General features: G+C 38.1%; 1 protein-coding gene across 1 annotated transcript in view; it reads right to left on the bottom strand.

Moving 5' to 3' along the window:
• CNBD1 (cyclic nucleotide binding domain containing 1) overlaps positions 1–13,253 on the bottom strand; it is a 364,424-nt gene that overhangs the window by 253,897 nt on the left and 97,274 nt on the right. The window lies entirely within an intron of this gene.

Here is a 13,253-nt window from a genome sequence, read left to right as displayed (position 1 = left end):
GGATTAACATCTGACATCACCAAAGGTGGATCCAGAAAGGAAAAACAGTGGTTAATTCTAGAGGCTATCAAGATGAAATCCACTGTGGTCTTCTCCATGATTAATGATATTTTCTTTCCTGCATAAATTTTTATCATTCATTCCTTGGTCATCAAGTTTGTGAATATTAAGTTACTAGATTTTATACTATAATTTATTTCTCTTTTTTATAATAATCTTAATCTCTTTACACCATTATTGATAATCGTTCATTTCCTGCTGATAGTGGGATTGCAGAAGGGATATTTTTTCGATGTGGGTTTGTTCCCTGGGCTTTGTGGTTTTGTTCTGTCATCACCTGCACAACAGCATACAAGATATTGTGGGTGGAGTGACCCTCAGTCAACCAGCGGGAGGGAAGGACTCAGAGAAAAACAACTCAACAACATTCAAAACCCAACTACATCCCCTGAGCCAACCTAAAGCGCAAAAAAGGCACCCCAAGAGCATCAAGTACAAGAGTTCAGAAAGACTGCAAGACTGAATCTCACAGGTCTCCCACAGAAGTTGAGGGTCACATACCATATGATCTCACCTTTAACTGGAACATAATCAACAAAAGAAAAAAGCAAACAATATATAACCAGAGACATGGAAGGTAAGAGGACTGTAACAATAGCCAGAGGGGAGTGGGGAGAGAATAGTGGGGAGAGGGGATTACAGGAGCTACTATAAAGGACACAAGGACAAAATCAAGGGGGAGGGTAGAGGTGAGGGAGTGAGGTGGGATTGCATGGGGTGGGGTGGATGGATGGGGAGAAGATGCAGACAATTGTAATTGAATAAAAATTTAAAAAAAGAAAAAGAAGTTCGCTCCACAAACTCAAGGAGTCAAAACAGATCAATTTAACAGAGGCAAACAAGAAGAGTCTCACAAACAATGGGAAGACAAAGAAACACCACCCAAATGAAAGCAAAGGAGGAATCTTCAGAAAGAATGCTAAATGAACTAGAGGCAAGTCAACTATCAGATATTGAGTTTGAAGCAATGGTTATAAGGAAGCTCAATGAGCTCACTGAGAATTACAAAAATCTACATGGAAACTAGAAGAACTCACTGCAAATTACATCAGCATGAAAAAGGACATAGAAACAATCAACAGGAGCCAAGAGGAAATGAAGAATACAATTTCAGGATGGAAGAATATAGTAGAAGGAATCAAAAGCAGGCTACATGAAGAAGAGGATTGAATCAGCAAGCTGGAGGACAATTAGAAAAAACTTCCAGGAAGAGCAAGAAAAGGAAATAACACTCAAAAAAGAACAAAGAGAGGTAAAGGGAAATGTGGGACAACATGAAATGTAATAATATCAATATAATAGGGATATCAGAAGGAGAACAAGAGGATCAAGAGATAGAAAACTTGTTTGAAAAAGTAATGATAGAAAACTCCTGTATTTTGATGAGAGAAAAAGTCAGGCAAATTCAGGAAGAATAGAGGGTCCCAATCAAAAGGAACTCAAAGAGGCCCACTACAAGACACATCATAATGAAAATGGCAAAATTAAAAGACAAAGAGAGAATCTTAAATGCAGAGAGGGAGAAACAAGAAGCAACACAAAAGGAAGCCCCCTTAAGGCTAGCACTGACTTCTCAATGGAAACACTACAGATACAGAAGGGAATGGCAAGAAATATTCCAAGTAATGAAAAACAAAGGCCTGCAACCAAGATTACTCTATCCAGCAAAGCTCTCAATTAAAATGGAAGGCAAAAAAGGAGTTTTCCAGAAAAAAGAAGGCTGAAAGAACACACCTCCACTGAACCAGCACAGGAAAATATAATAAAGGGAATACTTAAAGGAAAAAAATCGTGAGAAAGAGAGAAACACAGATATGAAGGGAGTAATATGGCATTGAATAAGTACCTATCAATAATAACCTTAAATGAACCAATCAAAAGACATAGAGGAGCTGAATAGATAAGAAAAAAAGATCCAAGGGAGAACCAAGATGGCGGCATAGGTGGACACACTGCGCCTCCTCGCACAACCAGAACGGACAGAAAATCGAATGGCAAGGAAGTCCGACAACAAGAAAATAAAAAATAAACATTCATCCAGACCGGTAGGAGGGGCAGAGACGGGCACCGGGGCAGAGAAGACTTGCGTGGCCCTGGCGGGACCGAGAATGGCAGAGTGTGGGATGAAAGGGGCAGGCAGTCGGAACACTAGCGGACCCTGTGGCCCCACATTCGCGCACAGAGAAACTGAGAGGGCTGGACACAGAGTGGTGGAGAACGGGGCAGGCAGAGCGGCGGGTAGCACACCGCAGCCCCACATTCGAACACAGATAAACCGGACAAACGGCGGGGAGCAAAGCAGACCACGCAACCCAGGGCTCCAGCGCGACGAAATAAAGCCTCAAACCTCTGATTGAAAACACCCTTGGGGATTGGGGCAGCAGCAGGAGAGACTCCCAGCCTTACAGGAGAGGTCGTTGGAGAGACCCACTGGGGCCTAGGGCGTGCACAAGTGCACCCACTCGGGAACCAGCACCAGAGGGGCCCAGTTTGATTGTGGGTAGCGGAGTGAAAGACTGAAATTCGGTGGAGAGTGGAACGGGCACCATTGCTCCCTCTCAACCCCTCCCCCACGTACAGCATCACAGCTCAGCGACCAGTGTTACCCCGCCCCAGGGAACACCTAAGGCTCCGCCCCGTTAAGTAACAGATGTGCCAAGACCAAAAAAAAAAAAAAAAAAAAAATGGCCCAAATGACACAACACTTCAAAGCTCCAGAAAAAATACAACTAAGCGACGAAGAGATAGCCAACCTATTGGATGCACAGTTCAAAACACTGGTTATCAAGACGCTCACAGAATTGGTTGAATTTGTTCGAAAACCAGATGAAAAAATGAAGCCTATGCTAAGAGAAACAAAGGAAAATGTACAGGGAACCAATAGTGACACAAAGGAAACTGGGACTCAAATCAACGGTGATGACCAGAAGGAAGAAAGAAACATCCAACCAGAAAAGAATGAAGAAACAAGAATTCAGAAAAATGAGGAGAGGCTTAGGAACCTCCAGGACATCTTGAAACATTCCAACATCTGAATTATAGGGGTGTCAGAAGGAGAAGAGGAAGAACAAAACATTGAAAACTTATTTGAACAAATAATGAAGGAGAACTTCCCCAGTCTGGCAAAGGAAATAGACCTCCAGGAAGTCCAGGAAGCTCAGAGAGTCCCAAAGAAGCTGGACCCAAGGAGGAACACACCAAGGCACATCATAATTACATGACCCAAGATTAAGCAGAGGGAGAGAATCTTAGAAGCAGCAAGAGAAAAGGACACAGTTACCTACAAAGGACTTCCCATAAGACTGTCAGCTGATTTCTCCAAAGAGACCTTACAGGCAAGAAGGGGCTGGCAAGAAGTATTCCAAGTCATGAAAAGCAAGAGCCTACATCCAAGATTACTGTATCCAGCAAAGCTATCATTTAGAATGGAAGGGCAGATAAAGTGCTTCTCAGATAAGGTCAGGTTCAAGGAGTTCATCATCACCAAGCCCTTATTATATGAAATGTTAAAAGGAATTCCCTGAGAAAAAGATCAAAAATAGGAACAGTAAAAATGACAGCAAACTCAGTTATTAACGACCACACCTAAAACAAAAACAAGAGCAAACTAGGCAAACAACTAGAACAGGAACAGAACCATAGAGATGGAGATCACATGGAGTCAATGGGTTGTCAATAGGGGAGTAGGAGGGGGAGAGGGGGAGAAAGGTACAGAGAATAAGTAGCATAGATGATAGGTGGAAAATAGACAGGGGGAGGGTAAGAATAGTGTAGGAAATGTAGAAGCCAAAGAACTTATAATTATGACCCATGGACATGTACTATAGGGGGGGAATGTGGGAGGGAGGGGGTGGGCAGGATGGAGTGGAGTGAGGGGGGCGGGAAATGGGACAACTGTAATAACATAATCAATAAATATATATAAAAAAAGAAAAAAAGATCCACACATATGCTGCCTGCTAGAGATCCACCTCAGAATAAAAAACCTACACATACTGAAAGTGAAGGGCTGGAAAAAATACTCCAAGCACATAGGACAGAAAAGCTGGGATAGCAATACGTATATCAGACAAAATAGCCATAAAACAAAACAAAAGCCATAAAAACATCAAGAAGACATAAGCATTATAAATATATATGGACCCAACATAGGAACACCAAGATATAGAAGGAAAATCTTGGAGGACTTCAAAAAGGATATAGACAGCAACACACTTATACCAGGTGATTTTTTTTAATTAAACATTTTTTTATTGTTATTCAATCACAGTTGTCTGAATTTTCTCCCCATCCCTCCACCCCACCTCAGCCAAACCCACCTCCCTCCCCCGCCTCCACCCTCCCCCTTGGTTTTGTCCATATGTCCTTTATAGCAGTTCCTGATAACCCCTCCCCCCACTATCCCCTCCCTACTCCCCTCTGGTTATTGTTAGATTGCTCTTAACTTCCATGTCTCTGGTTATATTTTGTTTCCTTTTTTCTTTTGTTGATTATGTTCCAGTTAAAGGTGAGATCATATGGTATTTGTCCCTCAACCCCTAGCTTATTTTACTTAGCATAAAACTCTCCATTTCCATCCATGCTGTTGCAAAGGGTATAAGCTCCTTCTTTCTCTCTGCTGTGTAGAATTCCATTGTGTAAATGTACGATAGTTTTTTGATCCACTCATTTGCTGGTGGGCACTTGTGTTGCTTCCAGTACTTGGCTATTGTAAATTGTGCTGCTATGAACATTGGGGTGCATAGATTCTTTGGATGGGAGTTTCAGTGTTCTTAGGGTATAATCCTACCAGTGGAATTGCTGGGTCAAAAGGCAGTTCCATTTTAAGTTTTCCGAGGAGATTCCACATGGTTTTCCACAGTGGCCTCACCAGTCTGCATTCCCACCAAAAATGTGGTAGGGTTCCCTTTTCTCCACATCTTCTCCAATTTTGTTTGTTGATTTGTTTACATTGGCCACTCTGACAGGTGTGAGATTGTACCTCATTGTGGTTTTAATTTGCATCTCTCTGATGGCTAGTGATGCTGAGCATCTTTTCATATGTCTCTGGGCCCTCTGTATGTCTTCCTTGGGGAAGTGTCTGTTGAAGTCCTTTGCACTTTTTTTTAATTGGGTTGTTTGTCTTCCTGGAGTGGAGTCATGGCAAAACAGCTGGATACAAAGTCAATACTCAGAAGTCAAAGGCATTCTTGTACACGAACAATGAAACAACAGAAACAGAAATCAGGAAAAAAATCCCATTTGATAGAGCAACAAGAAAAATAAAGTACCTAGGAATAAACCTAACCAAGGAGGTAAAAGACCTGTACTCAGAAAACTACACAACAATGAAGAAAGAAATTCAGGAAGACACAAACAAATGGAAGCATGTACCATGCTCATGGATTGGAAGACTTAACATCATCAAAATGGCCATATTACCCAAAGCAACTTATAGATTCAATGCAATCTCTTTTAAAGTACCCATGACATATTTCACAAATATAGAACAAACACTTCAGAAATTTATATGGAACCATAACCGACCCCGAATAGCTGCAGCAATTTTGAGAAAGAAGAACAAAGCAGGAGGAATCACAATAACTGATGACAAACTGTATTACAAGGCCACTGTAATCAAAACAGCCTCGTACTGGCATATAAACAGGTGCATAGACCTATGGAACAGAATAACAGGGGATTTTAAAATCCCAGTGTCAACAATGGATACATATTCAAACAAAATATCAACAAGGATATTGAAGCATTGAACAATGCCTTACATCAAATGGATTTAACTGATATATATACCATTCATTCCAAAGAAGTAAAATTCCTATTTTTTTCAAATGCACATGGAACATTTTCAAAGATAGACCACATGATAGGACACAAAACAAGCCTCAACAAGTTCAAGAAAAATGAAATCATATCAAACATCCTCTCAGACCACAAGGGCCTGAAACTAGAAACCAACCTCAAGGGTAAAACTCAAAAACATTCAAATTCATGGAGACTAAATAGCATGCTATTAAACGATGGATGGGTTCGTAATGACATGAAGGAAGAAATCAAAAAATTTCTGGAAACATATGAACTCACAATAATCCAAAACTTATGGGACACATCAAAGGCAGTCCAGATAGGGAACTTCATAGTGAAACAGGCCTACCTAAAAAATATAAAAACATTTCAAGTAAACAACCTAACCCTCCATCTATAAGAACTGAGGAATAAAAACAAATGCAGCCCAGAGCAAGTAGAAGGAAGGAAATAATCAAGAACCGAGCAGAATTAAAGGACATGGAGTCTAAAAAATAATTATAAGGATCAATAAATCCAGGATCTGTGCTTTGAAAAGATAAACAAAATGGACAAAACTTTAAGCAAGCTCATGAAGAAAAAAGAGAAAGGACCTAAAAACACAAAATCACAAATGAAAGAGAGATTACAACTGATTCCAAAGAAATACAAAAAAAAAAAAAAAACACAAGCAAACAAAATATAACCAGAAACATTGAAATTAAGAACAAACTGACAATAACCACAGGAGAGATGGGAGGGGTAATGCGGGGAAAGGGAGAAGGGTTGTCAAGGGACACGTATAAAAGACATGTAGGCAATACAAAAGGGTGATAGGATCGAGAGTGAGAGGTGGGGATGTCTGGGGTGGGGAGAGTCATGGGAGAAAATTGAAACAACTGTACTTGAACAACAATAAAAGGAAATAAAGTAAAGATCATCTTCAGATAAAAAGAAAAGAAATACAAAGGATTGTAAGAAGGTACGACAATGAACTTTATGCAAAGGAATTTGAAAACCTGGTCGAAATGGACAAATTGTGGAAAAATATAATCTTCCAAACATGAATCAATAAGAAGCAGAAACACTGATCAGACCAATAAAAGCTGCCAAAAAAGAAGCAGTAATCAAAAAAATCTCAGCATACAAAAGCTATGGACTGGATAGTTGCATAGGAGAATTTTACAAGACGTTTAAGGAAGAGCTTATTCCTAGCCCTCACAGAGTATTCCAAAGAATTGAAGAAGACAGAAGACTCCCAAACTCTTTTTATGAAGCCAGTATCATCCTAATCCCAAACCAGATAATGACATAACAAAGCAAGAAAACTACTGGTCAATATTGCTGATGAATATTAAACTAAAATCCTCAACAAAAAATTGGCAAACAGCATCCAGCAACACATTAAAGAGATCATACAACATGATCAAGACAGATTCATCCCAGGGACGCAGGAATGGTACAATATTTGCAAATCAAAGGACATAATACATCAGATAAACAAAAGGAAAGACAAAAATCACATGATCATATAAACAAACGGGGATAAAGCATTTGATGAGGTACAGCACCCATTTGTGATAAAAACACACAGCAAAGTGGCAGTAAAGGAAACATACCTCAGCATAATAAGTCTGTAAATGAGAAACCTACAGCCAACATCATACTTAATGGGAAAAACCTAAAAGTTTTCCCACAAAGATCAAGAACAAGACAAGTATGTCCGCTTTCACCACTTCTATTCAATGTAGTCTTGGAAGTCCTAGCCACAGTGATCAGACAAGGAAGAGAAATGAAAGGCATCCAAAATGGAGAGAAGGAAAACTTTCATTGTTTCAAATGAAATGATAGTATACACAGAAAACCGTATAGACTCCACAAAAAACTACTCAACCTAATAAGTGAATTTGGCAAAACAATGGGATACAGTCAATATTCAGAAATTGAAGGCATTTTGTACACCAACAATGAAATATCAGAAACAGAAATCAGGGAAAAAATCCCATTTGACATAGCAACATGAAAAATAAAGTACTTAGGAATAAACCTAACCAAGGAGGTAAAAGACCTATACTCAGTAAACTACACAGTATGGAAGAAAGAAACTAAGGGAGACACAAATAAATGGAAGTATAAACCATGTTCACGGTTGGAAGAATTAACATCAAGATATCCAAAGCAATTTATATATTCAATGAAATTCCTATTAAAATATCAATGACATATTTCGCAGATATAGAACAAATATTTTTAAAAGTTGCATAGAACACCAAATGATCCTGATACCCGCAGACATTTTGAGAAACAATAGCAAAGTAGTAGGGATCACAATGCCTGATATCAAACTATATTACCAGGCCACAGTAGTTAAAACAGTCTGGTATTGGCATAACAGCAGATGCATAGATCAAAGAAAGACAATGGAGAGCCCAGAAATAAACCAACTCTTTGTGGTCAATTAATATTCAAGAAAGGGGGCAGAAATAGAACATGGAGTAAAAATAACCTCTTCAACAAATGGTGTTGGAAGATGTGGACAGCTACATCTAAAAAATTGAAACTCTACCAACAACTTATACCATATTCAAAAATAAACTGAAGATGAATAAAAGACTTAAATATAATTCAATATACCATAAAAGTACTGGAGGGAAATATAGGGAGGAAAATCTCAGATATTCCATGTAGCAATATTTTCACTGATATGTCCCCTAGAACAAGGGATATAAAGGAAAGAGTACACAAATAGGACGTCATCAAAATTAAAAGCTTTTGCTTGGCTAAAGAAAACATCAGCAAAATGAATAGGGATCCAATCTTATGGGAAAATATATTGGCAAATGGTATCCCAGTCAAGGGTTTTCTCCAAAATACATAAAGAACTCATAGGACTCCACTGCAAGAAGACAAACAATCCAATTTAAAAATGAGCAAAGGGGCCTTGGCTGGTGTACCTCCGTGACTGAGTGCTGGCCTGTTATCCAAAGGGTCGTCAGTTAGATTCCCAGTCAGGGCACATGTGTGGGTTATGGGCCTGGTCCCCAGTTAGGGGCATGCAAGAGGCTACTGCACATTGATTTGTCTCCCCCTCTCTTTCTCCCTCCCTTCCCCTCTCTCTACAAGTAAATAAGTAAAATCTTTAAAAAATAATGGGCAGAGGACCTGAACAGACACTTCTCCAAGGAGGACATACAGAGGGCCCACACACATGAAATGTGTGCATCAGTAGCCAATAGAGGGGAGCAAATTAAAACTACAGTGAGATACCACTTCACACTGGTCAAAAAGGCCATCATTAATAAATCAATAAGCAACAAGTACTGTTGAGGTTGTGGAGAATAGGAATCCCTAGTGCACTGTTGGTGGAAATGAGGACTGGTGCAGCCACCATGGAAAACATTGTGAAATTTCCTCAAAAAAACTATAAATGGAACTGCCTTTTGACCTGGCAATTCCACTGCTGGGATTATACCCTCAGAATCCTGAAACACAAATTCAAAGTACCTGTGCACCCCAATGTTCATAGCAGCACAATTTGCAATAGCCACGTGTTTGAAGCAACCTAGGTGCACATCAGTAAGTGAGTGGATCCCAAAACTGTGATACATTTACACTATGGAACACTATGCAGCAGAAAAAAAGAAGGAGCTCCTACTCTTCACGACAGCATGGATGGAAGTGGAGAGCATTATGCTAGATGAAATAAGTCAGGTGGTGAAAGGCAAATACCATATGATCTCACTTACAAGTGGAACCTAATCAACAAGTCAAACAAGCAAGCATAATATAACCAGAGACATTGAAATTAAGAACAAACTGACAGTAACCAGAGGGGATGGGAGGAGATAACAGTGGAAAAGGAGGAAGGATAATCAGAGAACATTTATAAAGGACCCATGGACAAAGCCCAAAGGGTGTAGGATGGATGGTGGGAGGTGGGGATGGCTGGGGTTGTTGGTAGTGAGTAGGGGGGGGGGAATGGAGACAATTGTATTTGAACAATTAAAAAGTTAGGAAAAAAAGAGTTCATATAATTTGTCTATTTATAGCTAATGAACTGAAAGGAGGTTTTTAAATTTATCTAAAGTTCAAAGATTATTAAAACTTAATAATAATACACTTATCTGAAGTATGGTGTCTGTCCAGAAGGTATCCATCCATGTAATATTAAAAATAGAGACATGTATTGAAGAAGATACAAGATATAAGAAACATTGTGCATAAGACAATGATGGCCCTTCAACCACTCATACCAGTCCCAGGCATTGTGGAACTTCACACACTTCTCCCAGTCACCATCAGCTGCCCCATGATATTTTCCCGAATCTCATCAATGGTCTGAAATCTTTTCCCTTTCAAAGATAATTTTAATTTTGGGAAAATCCATAATTTTCAGGGCACCAAATCTGGGCTATAGCAGGGCTGAGTCACCTGGGTGATTTGATGTTTCACCAGAAAACTCTGCTTGAGATGTAATGCATTAATGGGTACATTGTCGTGATGAAGCTGCCAATCACTGGCTGACCATAGTGGTGGCCTTCTGAATCATCAGAATAGTTTCCACAAAGGAATGTTTAAGCTTAATGCAAAATTTGATGCAGATTCGTTGCTGTACTCAGTCATTTTGAATGTGTCAGTCACACAGTGTAAGTGTTCACTCAGTGGTGTCTAGTGCTCCCATTGATAGTACAGTGAATTCATCATTGTTCATATACATGCACTCCAGTCCACTCTCCTTGTCTGCCAGGTTACATTGATGTCATGCAAACTGTTCTTGTATGTTAATAATGGCTAGACATTTTCTGGACAGTCATCATACACAGGAAGAAGATTCCTTATTATAATTACAAAACTAAGTTAAAAGCCAATATTATTTCCCTGCTACCACTTTCACAGAACCTCCAGCCATTCCACCCACAGCAATGTAGAACACTACTTAAAACTATCCCTAGTTACTCCTGTAAATAGATTACAATAGTAAGTACAGTAAAACTTAGCAAGGATGAAAATTCTGATACAAAGCAATTGGGTGTCTCCCTCCTCCAGCCCTGATTCACAACTGCAAATGGTGTGTTTTCTTATCCTCCAGAGAAGGGGAGGTCCATGGAGGGGAGTGGAGGTGAAGGTACAGTTGGCACACTTTTAGGCAAAAATGTGGACAGCGAAGCCTGTGGACCCAGTGTTCTGCCCAAGTTTATCTCAAGCTTGCCAAAAGATTCAGAATCATCCCCAATGGTATTTCAGACATTGAGGCCAAACAGGAGATACCAAACTGCCAAAAGTAACTAAAGCAAAACCATGGCCATAGGCATTAATTCATTAATTTATTGAGTACTTAAGTTGTGTCTTATGCTCTTCAGAAAATGGTAGGAAATAATCTTTATCATATTTACATAACAAAATTAGCAATAATGTTATGTGGATAGTCTAAAACTCCAATCATACAAAATTCAAAATCGCATTGTAAGTGGTTACTAAATAACTTGTGCAGTCAAGCAAAGCAAGCCGAGAGTATCAGGAGGCCATGCATATTTTGAATAAATATCTCTTTAACATAAGTTTTCACAATTTTGTGAATGCTTATTATTTGTACTTTCAAATACTAACATTTTCTTAAACTTATTTTTTTTCCTCCAGAAATAAAATGATGTAAAGATGCATTGGTTAAAAGTCTACATCTTTTCTTCTTGTTAAAAAAGGGTGATTATAAATTTATTGAAGCAAGTGTTTCAGTGATTTTTTAAATTGCTGTTAAGATTATATGTATTATTTTGTTGCTATTGTCTAACCTGTTTGAAAAAGAGATAGAATTTCAGGACAGGTGGAATAAATCTACATAAGTCATTGTCACCTAAAATCCATGATAATAATAACAGCTAGTACAATTAAAAAGCTCCTTCAATGCCAACTCTGAAGTATTATATTAGTATTACCCCCTTTTCTTGAGTAAAAACTAAATGCAGTCAATGTTCAGAAACTATGCCAAAATCAGGTTGCTGCTTTTGGGCAAAACACAAATTCAAATCCCAGTCTTCTGGGTCAAAATTCAGTGTTCTTTTTATATCAGTGTGTCTGGGCATTCGATTTCCTACATCTGTGAATATAGCAAAATTTGCCGTCTGTCTAGTTGATCCATAAATAAAATACATTTTAGAAAATGATTACAGTTCCAAGCAGTCCTTGTTCTCATTCCTGGTCTGTACTCATAGTTCTTGCTCAAGTGGAATTGTTTCCCTATATCTCAGCAAGGTCTTCCAATTATTTTCATTAATGTAGCATTGCTCCAAGTGCATTTAATGGTTTATCAAGCACTTCTTCTACTCTCTTTGCACATGACTATCTCCCTTCAACATTTACCAAAGGCTCTAACATCAGGCATTCTCACCAGCTGCCCACAGTCAGGCAGGTGCCATTCTTCAAAGTTTTCCTATTGTATCTGTCACATGACATTTATGTTAAATGAACTATCAAGTCTTGAACATGACAATGATAATCAACAAAGGCTGTTGATGAATAATTTTAATAGTGTAGGAATTTAGTGTCTATTAAGATGTATGTTTCCTCTGATTTCATCCTGCTAAAAGTTTCTCTGAACTACTTGGGCTCTATTCTCACCTTCTGAACACATTTGAGTGCATCACATTACAAAAAGGACTAGTATGAGATAACCTTAGAGAAGATTTATAATTTATTAATGAATTATGTGAAATTTATTCTTATTTCTTAACAGTCCCCTTACTGCACACATTAGATGTTAAATCATAATTTTACTGTGAAACATGGATATTGAATAACATCAAATGCATTTTCACACATAGTATTATCTAGTGTTTCTCTTTGGGATACTTATAAAATTATAACAGTAGCTTTTTTGATATTGAGCATTCTTTACATTCGTAAGATGAAGCAAATTAAACTATGATGAATAAATCTGCCAATACACTGTGGCATTATTTCATTTGCTAATATTTTGTTTTGCATGTTTGCTATATGGTCATAATTAAAATTGGTATTTCTTATTTATATTATTCTTATTTAATTGTGATATTATGGTTATATGTGAGTATGCATGGCAAACTTACAACCTATTTTCCATTGTGTATACTCAAGGATAATTAAATTGCATAGAAATTACTTTTTCTTTAAAGGAAATTCAAATGATATCACTTGAGCTATGGGTTTTGAATTTTTACTTTTGTTCATTTTTTGCTTCAAAAATATTTCTGAAGAATACTTTTCACAACCTTCATTAATACCATCATTTAAAAAATGTCTATCTTCTTAAAGTGCATATTTTTAAGAAAACTAACAAATAACTTCTAGATTATCAAATGCACCTCATTACATAAAGTATTATATCATAATTCACATTTTCCTTAGTTTTCTCTACATCATTTATTGTATTTCTTACC

This window comes from Desmodus rotundus, chromosome 8 (assembly GCF_022682495.2).
Source record: "Desmodus rotundus isolate HL8 chromosome 8, HLdesRot8A.1, whole genome shotgun sequence".
Lineage (NCBI taxonomy): Eukaryota > Metazoa > Chordata > Mammalia > Chiroptera > Phyllostomidae > Desmodus > Desmodus rotundus.
This window is presented reverse-complemented; position numbering and strand designations above follow the sequence as displayed.